The sequence below is a fragment of the Hypanus sabinus genome, chromosome 10 (assembly GCF_030144855.1).
Source record: "Hypanus sabinus isolate sHypSab1 chromosome 10, sHypSab1.hap1, whole genome shotgun sequence".
NCBI classification, from domain to species: Eukaryota; Metazoa; Chordata; class Chondrichthyes; order Myliobatiformes; family Dasyatidae; genus Hypanus; species Hypanus sabinus.
In genome coordinates this window covers 100,169,145-100,182,838 of record NC_082715.1, presented here as the reverse complement: position 1 = coordinate 100,182,838, position 13,694 = coordinate 100,169,145, and the positions used below count along the sequence as shown (strand labels likewise).

Here is a 13,694-nt window from a genome sequence, read left to right as displayed (position 1 = left end):
CACTGCTATAGAAAGGTTTCAAATATTTCATCAGCTTTCTTGCAAATGTGTGATGGTATTGCAAACAGATTTCTGACATAATGTCTGTACTGGGCCCGGACAGAGAGAAAGAAATAGGTAATTTCATTAGGTGGTATTATTGGTACCTGTTCCATTGAATGGTATAGATGGAAGGACATGTGCTCAAATTAATAGTTAGATAAATAGGTCTCCTAGTTATCCAGAGAAATAGTTCACTAAGAGGAGACACAAGAGGGATGCAATGTTCAACTCAAGTATTCAAATTGGCTCCTCAGCCATTAATTTCACAGAAGCAGCTGCCACTGAAGTGCTTCGATTTTATTGTGTTGTACAGTAAAAACAAACTATATATTATTTTCAGAGATACAGCACAGTTACAGGACCTTCTGGCCCATGAACCCATGCTGCCCAATTACGCCCATGTTACCAGGTAACCTCCTCACCCATACGTCTTTGGACTGTGGGAAGAAACCCGAGTACCCAGAGGCAACCCACACAGTCACAGCGAGAAGCTACAAACTCCTCACAGACAGTGATGGGAATTGGACCCTGGTCACTGCTACTTTAATAGTAATATGCTAATTGCTAAGCAACCGTGCCACACCTTAGATACCATCAAGTTTTGCCCTTTCAATCTGAGTGCTATAACAATGTGATTGGTGTTCTTTCCTGCTAATCCACCTTCTGCTGTTTGATACTATAAAAGTGTCTCAGCCTTGCAGATTTTAACTCTTGAAGAATTTTCAAGCTTCAAATTATAAAGTGCCTTCCTTTGTTCTTACACCCCAGTTGTTCTCTCCCTCTTTTTCTCTTTATTTTACATTGAGTTCACCCAGTCTAATTTACACTACTTGTGCTGTATATTCAACCACCTGTTTTGCTCTGACTAGGGCGGGGGTCGGCAACCCGCGGCTCCGGAGCCACATGTGGCTCTTTTACGTCTGTGCTGCGGCTCCCTGTTGCTTTGGGAAATAATTGGTTGTGGCGACCCTTTTCCTGGCACATCCGAACCGACTCACAATTAGATAGCCTACGGGGGTTTGCGAGCACAGAGCTTTGGAGCCTCTGCACCACGGGGGGGCAGGTTGAGGGAGGCTTAAAAGTGAGGCTGAAGATTTCGAATAAAGTTTTTTCCTTCGACTGCAGTTACCGACTCCGTGTCGTAATTTTAGCGCTGTGTGTAGCACACCGCTACATGGTCAGTATTTAATTAAAATGTATTTTATGTTAGTTTGTTAGTTTTTGAAATGTAATTCTAAATTTGAAGATAATGGTGATCTTGTACAATCTAAATAAGACGTTGTGGCGACTCATTTCCTGACACATCCGAACCGGCTCACAATTAGCCAGCGTTCAGGCTAAGGGAGATAGCCTACGGGGGTTTGTGAGTACGTGTCTTTTGCAGCATCCACGCCCATGGGGGGTGGGTTGAGGGAGGCTTAAAAGCAAGGCTGTTTAGTTCGAATAAAGCTATCTTTGACTGCAGTTTACTGACTGCGTGTAGCACATCGCTACAACGTGTTTTTATCGCTGGCTGTCCAGAGGGGAGGTGCTGAAACGCTTTGTCGTGTGTCTGGAAGAAGTGAAAACTTTCTTGGGCAGCAAAGGGCTCAACTTTCCTGAGCTGGAACAGCCAGAGTGGCTGGAAAAGCTACACTTCATGGTAGACATGACAGCGCACCTGAACACGCTGAACACAGCTCTTCAACGGGGTAAGGACGTACAGCCCTGCACATGTTGGAGGATGTTTTGGCATTCGAGCGCAAGTTGACGTTGCTTGCCAGAGATTTACAGAAAGGCACATTGTCTCACTTCCCCAATTTGAGAGAGTTCAAACAAGGTCACGACATGATAAATTCGGAGTATTTACATTCTGCAATCATCGCAATGCAAACATCGTTTGGGAAACGCTTCTGTGAGTTCAGAGAGGAAAAAAACACATTATCCTTCCCGGTCACTCCCCTAAGCATCGATCCATCCCTACTGAATACGACTGCATTGTCAGGTGTGAGTCAACCTGAACAAGTATGATAAATATTTTAATTGCCTATTATTTTACGTATATTCATATGTTTTCATTGTTCAGTGAAATAGTCCTTTCATTTTTCAGGTTGACAGCTGGCTGACGTTATTTTTGGTTTGCTGCTGGTGGCAAATTTAAGTTTGGCGTTTTTCATAAATACAAGAAGGACTCAAATAGACGTTGAGTATTTTACTTAAAAGTAACCTTCAACCCAACGTCTTTTTTTCGGAGTTCAAAATGTTTTTGTTGCATGCAGAAATGTAATTTCGTTTTCTCTGCAGGAGTTCATCAATTTCATAAATGCAACACATTATAGTTTGTTTATACATAGCATAAAGGCAAAACAAAACGTTGTATGTAGTGTTATTTCATTTTAAATGTCAAACAGGTTTTGCAGCTCCCAGTGTTTTCTTTTCTGTGGGAAACGGGTTCAAGTGGCTCTTTCAGTGGTAAAGGTTGCTGACCCCTGGACTAGGGGAAGGAGATGGACATCCAGTTCATCCAGATCCCAGATGCCCGGTTTACTTCACTGACCAATTACCAGTTCATACCTTCAACAACCTGTAGCTTAAAATGCCTTTTTAATGACCTAAGTGAAATGGATAGAAGGCAGTAAGCAATTGAGACTCTTGCTTTTCCACAGTATGTTATGGTACACTTTACACTAAAATTGCCTTTCTTTGCTCTAATGGTTCACTTCCTGTAAATATTGTATATAATTTTTTTAAATGTGTGTGCTGGTCATAGGATGCTATGTGCTGAAGATACTGCTGCAAGTCACTTTCATTGCACCCATGCATACATGTACTTGTGCATATGACAATAAGACATAGGAGCAGAATTAGGCCTTTTGGCCCATCGAGCCTGCTTTGCCATTTCATTACATCTAGTCTATTTCCCTCTCAGCATCAATCTCCTGCCTTCCCTCCATATACCTTTATGCCCTAATCAAGAATCTGTCAACCTCTGCCTTTAATATACCCAATGACTTAACCTCCACAACCGCCTGTTGCAGTGAATTCCACAGATTCACCACCCTCTGGCTAAAGAAATTCCTAATAACCTCCATTCTAAATGGACATCTCTCTATTGTAAGGCTGTGCTGTCTGTGTTTAGACTCACCTACCACAGGGAATGTCATCTCCACATCCTCTCTGTCGAGGTCTTTCAATGTTCGATAGAATAAACTCTATGTTGACTGTGAGCTTAGAGCAATATAGGACAGGAAAAGGCTCTTTGGCTCACGTGCTTCTGGTGACCATGGTACCAAACTCAATGAATCCTTTTTGCCTGCACAGGATCCATATCCATCCATTCCCTGCCTTTTGTGTGCCTGTTTAATCCCCACTATCATGTCTCATTCCATCACCACCTCTTACAGCGTGATTCAGACACGTGACATCCTCTCCGTAAAAAGTCCTTGCCTTACACGTGTATTTTAGACTTCCCCCTCTCACCTTAAACCTATGCCTGCTACGATTTGACAAATCTACCTTAGGTCAATAGATTTTTTCTACTTTATCTATGCCTATTAAAATTTGATAAACTTCTAGTTCTCCTCTCAGTCCAGAGAAAATGATCCACGGTTCAACCTCTCCTGATGGATAATCCAAGCAATATCCTGGTAAACCTCTTCTTCACCCTCTCCATCGTCTCCATATTATTCCTGTAATACGGTGAACAGAACAGTTGAGACTTAACCAAAGGTTTTATAGAATTGCAACATGACTTCCTGACTCCATCACTCAAAGCTCTGACTGATGAAAGTAAGTAAGCTGTATGCTTTCTTTGTTACCCAGTTCATTTAATTTGCTACTTTCAGTGAAATATGGGATTTATACCCTACGATCTTTCTATATATCACAGAACATAAACCATAGAACAGTACAGCAAGGAACAGGCCTTTTTAGCCCACAGTGTTATGCCAAACCAGCTAAAAGGTAAATCATAAAGGCCCAAAAGCTAATCTTTCCTATCTAAACAATGTCCATATCCCTCCATCTTCCTCTCATCCATGTGCCTATCCAAATGTTTCTTAAAAGCTTCTAATCTATTTGCCTCTACCACCATACCAGGCAGTGTATTCCAGGCATCCACCACTCTGAGTAAAAACTTACCCCTTTGAACCTACCCCCCTCAACTTCAATGCCTGCCCTCTGGTATTAGACATTTCTACCCTGGGAAAAAGAAACTCCCATCTACTGTACCTACGCCTCTCATAATCTTATAAACCTTTATCCGTTCTCCCCTCCACTCTAATGAAAACCACCCAAGTTTGCCCTGGCTCTCATGATAGCACATGCCAGCTAAACCAGGCAGCATCCTTGTAAAATCTTATGCGCCCTTTCATCAATGTTTTTAAGGGTCCTGATATCTACTGTATACTTTCTCCCTACTCTTGCCTCCCAAAATACAACACACGACACTTGTCTGGATTAAACTCTATCTGCCCACATTTCCAACTGGTCTATAACCTAGGGAGTGACAACATTCTTCTCTGCCCACAGCTCCAGCAGTTTTTGCATTGTAGCAAACTCATTGCCCAGACAATTTATATGTCTAACAAAGAACAGGGGTTCCAGGAATGATGATTGTGGAAGATCACTGGTCATGGACCTCCAGTCAGAGTAACACTTCTCCACTACTATTCCCTGCCTTCTGTGGCCAAGTAATTATGGTCCAACATGAAGGAAAAAGATGGTTTAAGGTGCAAAATTAAAAGAAAGTCAAAAAACTGGTCAGCAAAATAAAGTGCAGATTTGCAATAGGAATATTTGGGAAAATTACGAGTTAATAGTCTGGAAACGTTTTACCCTGACATAGGCTGTGCTCAGCGATGCTGGAGTAAGAACAATGTATTAAGAGAATTCATACATTTTCTACATTTTTTGTGAAATAATTTCTCCTTATGTTTTAAAGCAGAAATATCCATCACATTTAATTGGTAATGTGGTTAATTAAATTTTCATTTAGAGGTTGTTCTTTTTAATGTTTTGTGAATTGATTTTCAATGTGTTTAATTTCCTCTACATTCAGCATACAAATTGGATGTATTTACAATCTAAGCAGCAGGCAACATCCTATACTTTTGTTTTAATGTTGCTGCTACACACTGAGCAGAGATAATCAACCTCACTAAATCCCAGTGTTGGCCCATTTCTGCTCTTGATGGGAGTTAGCTGCAGTGGTGGCCATTTTATGCTGCAGTCGGCAGAAAGCACATCTGTGCCGCAGACACACTCCCATTGAATACAGTGATACCAGATGGTTTGACAAAGCATTGCCCCAGCATCAAGTCAGCTCCTAAATCGTTCTGCTGTTTTTATTTGTTATGGTTCATCGACAATTTAGAAACTATGAGGACAATGTCAAGTTTCAAAGTTTACTTTGTTTAAAGTTAAGCCAGTGAAGAAATGGTGCGTATGCAGACTACTGATTAATACTGACTAAATAAATCAAATTCTATTTTTATTAAAGGGAATCAATGGAATTTTTAAGCAGCCTTTTGGATAGATAGAATCTTGAGATTCTATTCATTTACAATTAGGAGCACTGGATTCTGCTTAATTACATGGAAAGATAGATTATTTTTTTACAGGTATTGTATTAAATTCTTTAATTCCCCCTTATACATCATGGTCCTGGTTTCAGATTGTTCAGTTCAACCAGAAAATGTCAATTGAATATTGTTGGAGACATAGAGTATACTGTATGATCATTAGTTTGTGGGTATATCAGACTAGAGAAAAATTAGTCATGACCTCATTCATGGTGGATAATTATACAATTCTTCAAGTCATGTCAAGTCACTTTTTAATGTCATTTCAATCATAAACTGCTGGTACAATACACAGTAAAAATGAAACAACGTAACTCTAGGACGCTGGTGCTACATGAAACAACTCAAAACTACATTGACTATGTGAGACAACTCAAGGCTATACTAGACTATGTAAAAACAACACAAAAACTACACTAGACTGCAGACTTACACAGGACCACATAAAGTGCACAAAACAGTGCAGGGCAGTACAATAAGTAATTAATAAATAAATAGTTAATAAGCAAGACAATAGGCGCAGTAGAGGACAAATTTCAATATAGTAATAAATGATGTAGATATCAGTATAAAATCTGGGTATTGAGGAGTCTGATAGCTTGGGGGAAGAAACTGTTGCACAGTCTGGTCGTGAGACTCCGAATGCTTCGGTGCCTTTTGCCAGATGGTAGGAGGGAGAAGAGCTTGTTTGAGGGGTGCGTGGGGTCCTTCACAATGCTGTTAGCTTTGTGGGCGCAGCATGTGGTGTAAATGTCTGTAATGGTGGGAAGAGAGACCCGCCTTTAATCTTGTTTAAGATTCAAAATAATTATGAATCGTTTTAGAGAATATTTGAGAAAGCAATTTGAATTTCAATGCAATTTAAAGAAGGCAATATATTTCCAAGTCAAAGTCAAAGTAAGATTTATTATCAAAGTACATATATGTTACCATATGCTACCTTGAGATTTATTTTCTTGCAGGTATTTACAGGAAAATAAAGAAATACAATAGAACTTGTGAAAAATTATACATAGACAAAGATTGACAAGCAACCAATGTACAAAAGAAGACAAAGTGTGCAAATAAAATATAAATAATACTGAGAGCAAGAGTCCTTGAAAATGAGACTGTAGTTTGTAGAATCAGTTCAGAGTGGAGATGAGTGTAGTTGCATCTTGCCCTATGGTAGCAGTGAGAAGAGAACGTGGCCTCGCTGGCAGGGGCTCTTGATGATGGATGCTGCTTTCTTGTGGCAGCACGCCATGTAAACGTGCTCACTGGTGGCAGGGCTTTGCCAGGATAATGAGGTGATCTTGCAAGTATTTTCATGTTCCTGCAGTCTTTGCCCTTCTAGCTCATGGAGTTCATGTGTTTCAGAGGACTACCACAGAAGCCTCATGAGGTTACTCAGAAGAGACCACTGCATGATTATGCACTGGTGGTGATGTAATATTTAGAGTCCAGTGACCCAGGCCTTATTATATATTGGCTTGTTTGCATGAGGAATGTAGACAAAGGACTAGGCTGTTGAACCCTAACTATGTTCCACAACTCAAGAAGAGCATGATTGATTGACTCTTGTTTTATCCACTAACAAAGCAAAGGGTTGCCTAAATCTTGAACAATATTCTATCGTCATCTTCTGTTTATAATACAGGGTGTTAATAGCTACAACTTCATGCACAGCTTTAATGTGGAGAAAAGAAAATTTCAATGATTTTCATGAAAGGATTATCAAATCAGTGTGGACTTCAAGCCACACAAGACCACGGGAAAGGTGCCGAAAGCTTGGTAAAAAGATACGTAATTAAGTGTGTTCTTAAGCCAGTAAAGGGATGGAAAATTTTATGAGGTTTGACAGCTGAAAGGCAGTCAGCATTTCTGGAGCAATAAAATACAGGGATAAGAAGCCAGATTTGGAGGAGCAAACATAGCTTTGAGGCCAAGAATAACACCAATGTTATGAACAGTATTGTTTAATTTCAGATGTTATGAACAGTCTAGTTTCTTTTAAGAGCAAACATGAGGAAATCTGCAGATGCTGGAAATTCAAACAACAATACACACAAAATGCTGGTGGAACACAGCAGGCCAGGCAGCATCTATAGGGAGAAGTGCTGTCGACGTTTCGGCCTGAGACCCTTCGTCAGGCTTCTCCCTGTAGATGCTGCCTGGCCTTGTGTGCTCCACCAGCATTTTGTGTGTGTTGTAGCTTAGTTTCTGATGGTTTTCACAGACAGAGTGAGAAAGAGAAAGGGTGGGGAGAAGGAGAGTAAGAAAGAGAGAGAGAGATAAAGAGTGAGATAGAAAGAGAGAGAGAAATAGAGGGGAGAGGGAGAGACAGACAGAGGGAGAGGAGAGATGGAATGAAATGTCCTGATACTAGAATTTGTGATAAGCACAAAAATGTTAATTTCGACTTTTCTCATGATTTAATTGAGGGAGATTACTGCTCATTCAGTTTTCAATGGCAAGAAAGCAGTCTGGCAGGTTTTCTGCAGTGGGGAGGTTAAGAGAAGAGGTTGATATCTAGAGCTGGGTGTTGGCAGTGCAGGTGTGGACACTAACACTGTGACTCTGCCAAAGGGCAGTATGCCAATGAGAAATAAAAGAGAACTGAAGACAGGTTCTTGGGGAAAATCAAGTGCTAATTACATAGGGATGTCAAGGGAAGCAGTTACATATGATTCTGTCTAGAGAGCTAAGTATGAAATCAGACTAGTGCAATTGTAGTGAACTAGTTCATGGTGGAGAGCTGTTGGACTAGAATGGCACGGCCCTAGAGGTGAAAAGTTTTTGTCAAGTTAAGGAATATGAAATGGGATAAGTTACCTTTGTTCAAACAATGCAAGATGTAATTGGAGATATCTTTGGTGGAGGGTCAATGCACAACTAGGGAGATTCAAGCAAGAAGTCTGTGAAAGGTGGGCACATCTGGAATGTTGTGGCATGTGGGAAAGGGCTAATGAGAATGATTTTCCAGATTGAGTCATGGTATCAATTACATGTTGTCTGCACTGGTGGTGTAGTGGTATCTGCACCTGGGCTTCTGAGTGAGAGGTCCCAGGCTGGAATCTGGCTGGTATCTTGCACGAGTTCCACCCGTGCTGGGTTGTCTATCCAGCTAGCAACTCAGCCTCGTAAGGCAAACGCAAAAGCAAAGGCAAGGTTGCTGTCTGATGTGCCTGAAGGTGCGGGGAGGAGCTTATCAACTGCATGAAGCTGGAAAGGAAAAAAAAATTAGCTATATTTGTTGCATCAAAACATATAGTAAAGTGAATTGTTGGCATCAAATCAAATCAGTGAGGAAAGTGCTAGGCAGCCCACAAGTGTTACTACTCTTCTGATGTCAACATAGCATGCCCACAGCTCACTATCCCTAACCCTAACCACACATATTTGGAATGTGGGAGGAAACCAGAGCACCTGGAGGAAACCCTTGTGGTTGCAGGAATAACATAGAAATTGTTTACAGCAGCAGTGGGAAAAGATCCTGATTGACAGCTGGCACTAACCATTATGTGACTGTGGCATCCAGTGGAATCACTGGCAAGAAACCTAACAGGCATGAAATGATCAAGGAAGGCAAACTTTTTTCCACTTGGGCTGGAAAATAATTGGCTCACATTGAGGAGATTCCAGGAGTTAATATTGACAGACTTGATTAATTCTCCTTCTTCCTCATCGGCTCATTCTGTTTTTATCAATGTCAGGAACTGGGGAATGAAGCCTTTAGTATTCTCATATATTCCTTGTTGAGAGAGTGTACACCTCTCTATTTAGCCAGTGTCATTATCCATTGGGACTGCATTCCTTCTGGAATTTTGTAGCCTTTTCCGACCTCTGCAGCAGGATTTGTCATGAATTCCTGATACATGGGAACAGAGAACTAAAGGAAACAAAACCTTGACTTGGTAGAGGTGTATAAAATGATCAGAGGCATAGACAGATTGGACAGCGCCATCTTCCCAAGGCAGCAATGGCTAAAATGGGAGGACATCATTTTAAGGTGACTGGAGGGAAGTATAGGGGGGATGTCAGAAGTAGGTGCTTTATAGAGAGAGAGTAAGTGCTTGGAACACACCACCAGAGTTGCTGATTACGGACATTTAAGAGGCAGTAACATGAGGAACACTTAAGGGACTCTTGGATGAAAGAAAGTGGAGGACCATGTGGGAGGGAATGGTTAAAAGGTCAGCACAACAGCCGAGGAGCCTGCTCTTTGCTGTGTAGTTCTATGTAGATGAGATGGAAACTCTACTTCAGCAATGGTTGTGAATAGTAGGTAAAAACTTGTTCTATATTAACTGTTCATGCTGCAGTGCAGTCCTGCATTTAGCGCCTCGCCTGCTGCCAAGTCTGGCTGCTCTCCTCCCGTCCGCTGACCTGAAACGTGAGCCCTGTTTCTCTCCCCACTGACATTGCCTGACATGCTGTGTCATTTCATGCTCCAGATTTCCAGCGTCTCCGGCTTTTATCTCAAATTTCTAGCATACGTGGTTGGGAGGTTGGGGGAGAAGTGGCCTTGATTCTTGCAGCTGATTTTGTCCTGGTTGAGATTCAGTGCCTCATGGTGAGATCTCCCGGTCTGTCAAGACTCGCTGTCAGCCAACCTTTAACACTTAACCCTTCTCTTTTCTGTCCTTGAAACAAATGCAGACCACCTGCGTCTGTGTCTCTGGCACTGCAGTTGCAGAGTCAGTGTGTGTTAATGCTTTCAGGTCTTTGTTCACACCCTGTGGAATATATTCCATAAACTCCAAGCTAGTTTACACTGCATTTTAAACTGGTACTAATTTAATTGCTGATGTAAATTGTGGCCAAATCTTTCCAGTATCTTAAGCCTTTTAAAGATTAATTAGTGGCTATATTGCCTTGTGATCTGTGGTCAGAGGTATAATTCATGTGTGTTGTTTCTGTAATGTTTTGGTTATATTGATATCAATACATTGTAAGCACAGGAAAATCTGCAGATGCTGGAAATCCAAAACAACACACACAAAATGCTAGAGGAGGGCAGCAGGCCAGGAAAAGAGAGAGCAGTCGATGTTTCAGGCCAAGACCCTTCGTCAGTACATTGTTACTGACTGAATTAAGCTTCTGCAGGAGGACTGGTGAGAAAAGATCATTGTAGTATTATGGAACTCCAGTAAGTCCAGAAAATGTCACCAACACTGCAGCAAAGGTGCTTATTTAAAGCCAGACTATGGCCTTTAATTGTAGTGTCTCATCAGAACCTTGCAACATTTCTCTAATGATTATGTTTAATTGTCGACCAGCATGCTTTTACATCACTGGGAACTTACTGCAAAATTCTGAGGAACTTTGGGAGTAGCTGGTTGATTGGACATATGTTCCATGCGCACTTGGATGATTTTGGTCAGTTTGTGGTTGGTTTCTTGCTGACAAATTCGCATTAAGGTAGATATAGAGTTGCCTTCTGAGTAGCATAATGTTATAATTAATCACAGGATTGGCATGGGTATGAAGGGCTGTGTGACTCAGTCTGTGTTGTGAGATTTTATGCTTGTGTAATACTAGCAGCACTGAGATATCCAGGGTTGTGCTCTGTTCCCAGTGTCCTTACTGAAGTGAAATGGAAAATGACAGCAGCACTGTGCAGCATGACCACCTGGCGGAGCATGCTGGGAAATGGGTAGTTATTAGCCTCTATAAATTGCCCCAGGATGTAGGTGAGTAGTAGATTATTTTTAAAGTTTTATTTTATTGGGATACATTGAGGAGTAGACCCTTCTGGCCTTCAAGCCATGCTGCCTGGCAACTCTCAATTTAACTCTAGCCTAATCATGGGACAACTTACAATGACCATTTATCCTACCGAACGGTACATCTTTGGACTGTGTGAGGAAACCAGAGCACCTGCCCTTTCGTCTTCCTTTATTCTTCTGAAACCATCACGCCTTCTCTTTCCTCTCCTCCACCCTCATGACCTGTTCAGCATCCACACCTTCCTCCCTCTGGTTCCCCACTTATTCCCCTATATTCCATGCTTCATTGTCCCCTCCTGTCAGATTCCATCTCGTACATCCTTTTGCCTCTTCCACCTTCCAGCTTCCCACATCATTCCCACTTTCCACCTTTCTGTTTTCTCCTCTTACCTGGATTTTCCGATCAGAATCAGAAGCTGAAGCAGGTTTATTATCATCAGCATGTGAGGTGTGATTTGTTAACTTAGCAGCAGCCATTCAATGCAATACATAATCTAGCAGAGGGAGAAAAAAATAAATAAAATAAAACATAATAAATAAACAAGTAAATCAATTACATATATTGAATAGATTATTAAAAATGTGCAAAAACAGAAATACTGTATATTAAAAAAAAGCAAGTTAGTGTCCAAAGCTTCAGAGACCTTTTAGGAATTGGTTGGCAGAGGGGAAGAAGCTGTTCCTGAATCGTTGCATGTGTGACTTCAGGTTTCTGTATCTCCTACCTGATGGTTACAGTGAGAAAATGCATGCTCTGGGTGCTGGAGGTCTTTAATAATGGACGTTGCCTTTCTGACACACCACTTCCTAAAGATGTCCTGGGTAATTTGCAGGCTAGTGCCCAAGACGTTGCTGACTAGATTTACAACCTTCTGCAGCTTCTTTTGGTCCTGTGCAGTAGCCCCTCCATACCAGACAGTGATGCAGCCTGTCAGAATGCTCTCCACGGTACAACTACAGAAGTTTTTGAGCATATTTGTTGACATGCCAAATTGCTTTAAACTCCTAATAAAATATAGCTGCAGTCTAGCCTTCTTTATGACTACATCAATATGTTGGGACCAGGTTAGATCCTCAGAGATCTTGACACCCAGGAACTTGAATCTGCTCACTCTCTCCACTTCTGATCCCTCTATGAGGATTGGTATGTGTTCCTTCATCTTACTCTTCCCGAAGACAACAGTCAGCTCTTTCGTCTTACTGACGTTGAGTGCCAGGTTGTTGCTGCGGCACCACTCCACTAGTTGGCACATCTCACTCCTGTACACCCTCTCGTCACCACCTGAGATTATATCAACAATGGTTGTATTGTCAACAATTTTGTAGATGGTATTTGAGCTATGCCTAGCCGCACAGTCATGTGTATATAGAGAGTAGAGCAGTGGCCCATCAGTTCATGCTCCTCTCCTCCCCCATCCTTTTATTCTGGATTCTGCCCCCTTCCTTTCCTGTACTGATGAAGTGTCTCAGCCTGAATCGTTGACTCTTCACGTCCTTCCATAGGTGCCGCCTGCCCTACTGAATTCTAGCGTTTTGTGTGTCTTGCCACCATGCAAAAAGTAGGAGTTGCATTTTTAAATATTGCTTATGTTCATTAGATGATATTTTGACATTATTTTCATAATTCTTTTGGTAATATTTTTGACAAATTCAGTGGTAACATACAGTGACTATTTAGTGAACTCTGTGAGCTTCCAGGTCTGTACAATTTTCAACACTGTCCTCAGTTTCCCTCCACTCTTACAATCCATGGCTGACTGAAGTTATTCTACTGAGATGTGACCACAACAATTATCACTGATTCCACAAATCACAGCTGTTCTCTCCCTGTTTGCACCCTCCACAATTTATCCTACAAAGAGGTCAGATCAAACGTAATGACAGTGGGAAACTCAGGAGATTCTGCAGATACCAGAAATCTTCAGCAACACACCGAAACGTGCTGGAGGAACTCAGCGGGTTAGGCAGCATCTATGGATGGGGAATAAACAGTTGTCATTTTGGCTGAGACTCTTTATCAGGACTGGAAAGGAAGGGACAGGAACCAGAATAATAAGGTTGGGGGTGGGGGGGGGGCGGAGACGTACAAGCTGGCAGGTCATAGGTGAGAACTGGTGAAGAAGAAAGTGGGTGGCTGGGGGAGGAAGGATGAAGTAAGAAACTGCACTGGGATAGGTGGAAGAGGTAAAGAGCTGTGTAAGAAGGAATCTGATAGGAGAAGATGCTGGACCATGGAAGAAAGGAAAGGAGGAGGGGCACTAAAGTGTGGAGATGGGCAGGTGAGGAAAAGAGAAGGGATGAGATGATAAACAGGAAAGGGAATAGGAAAAGAAAGGAGGAGGAGGGGGAGAAATTATGAGAAGTTAACACTATCGATGTT

At 41.7% G+C, this 13,694-nt stretch overlaps 1 protein-coding gene across 1 annotated transcript in view; it reads left to right on the top strand.

Moving 5' to 3' along the window:
- Positions 1 to 13,694, top strand: part of ube3d (ubiquitin protein ligase E3D) — a 358,068-nt gene that overhangs the window by 259,515 nt on the left and 84,859 nt on the right. The gene's annotated exons all lie outside the window — the stretch shown is intronic.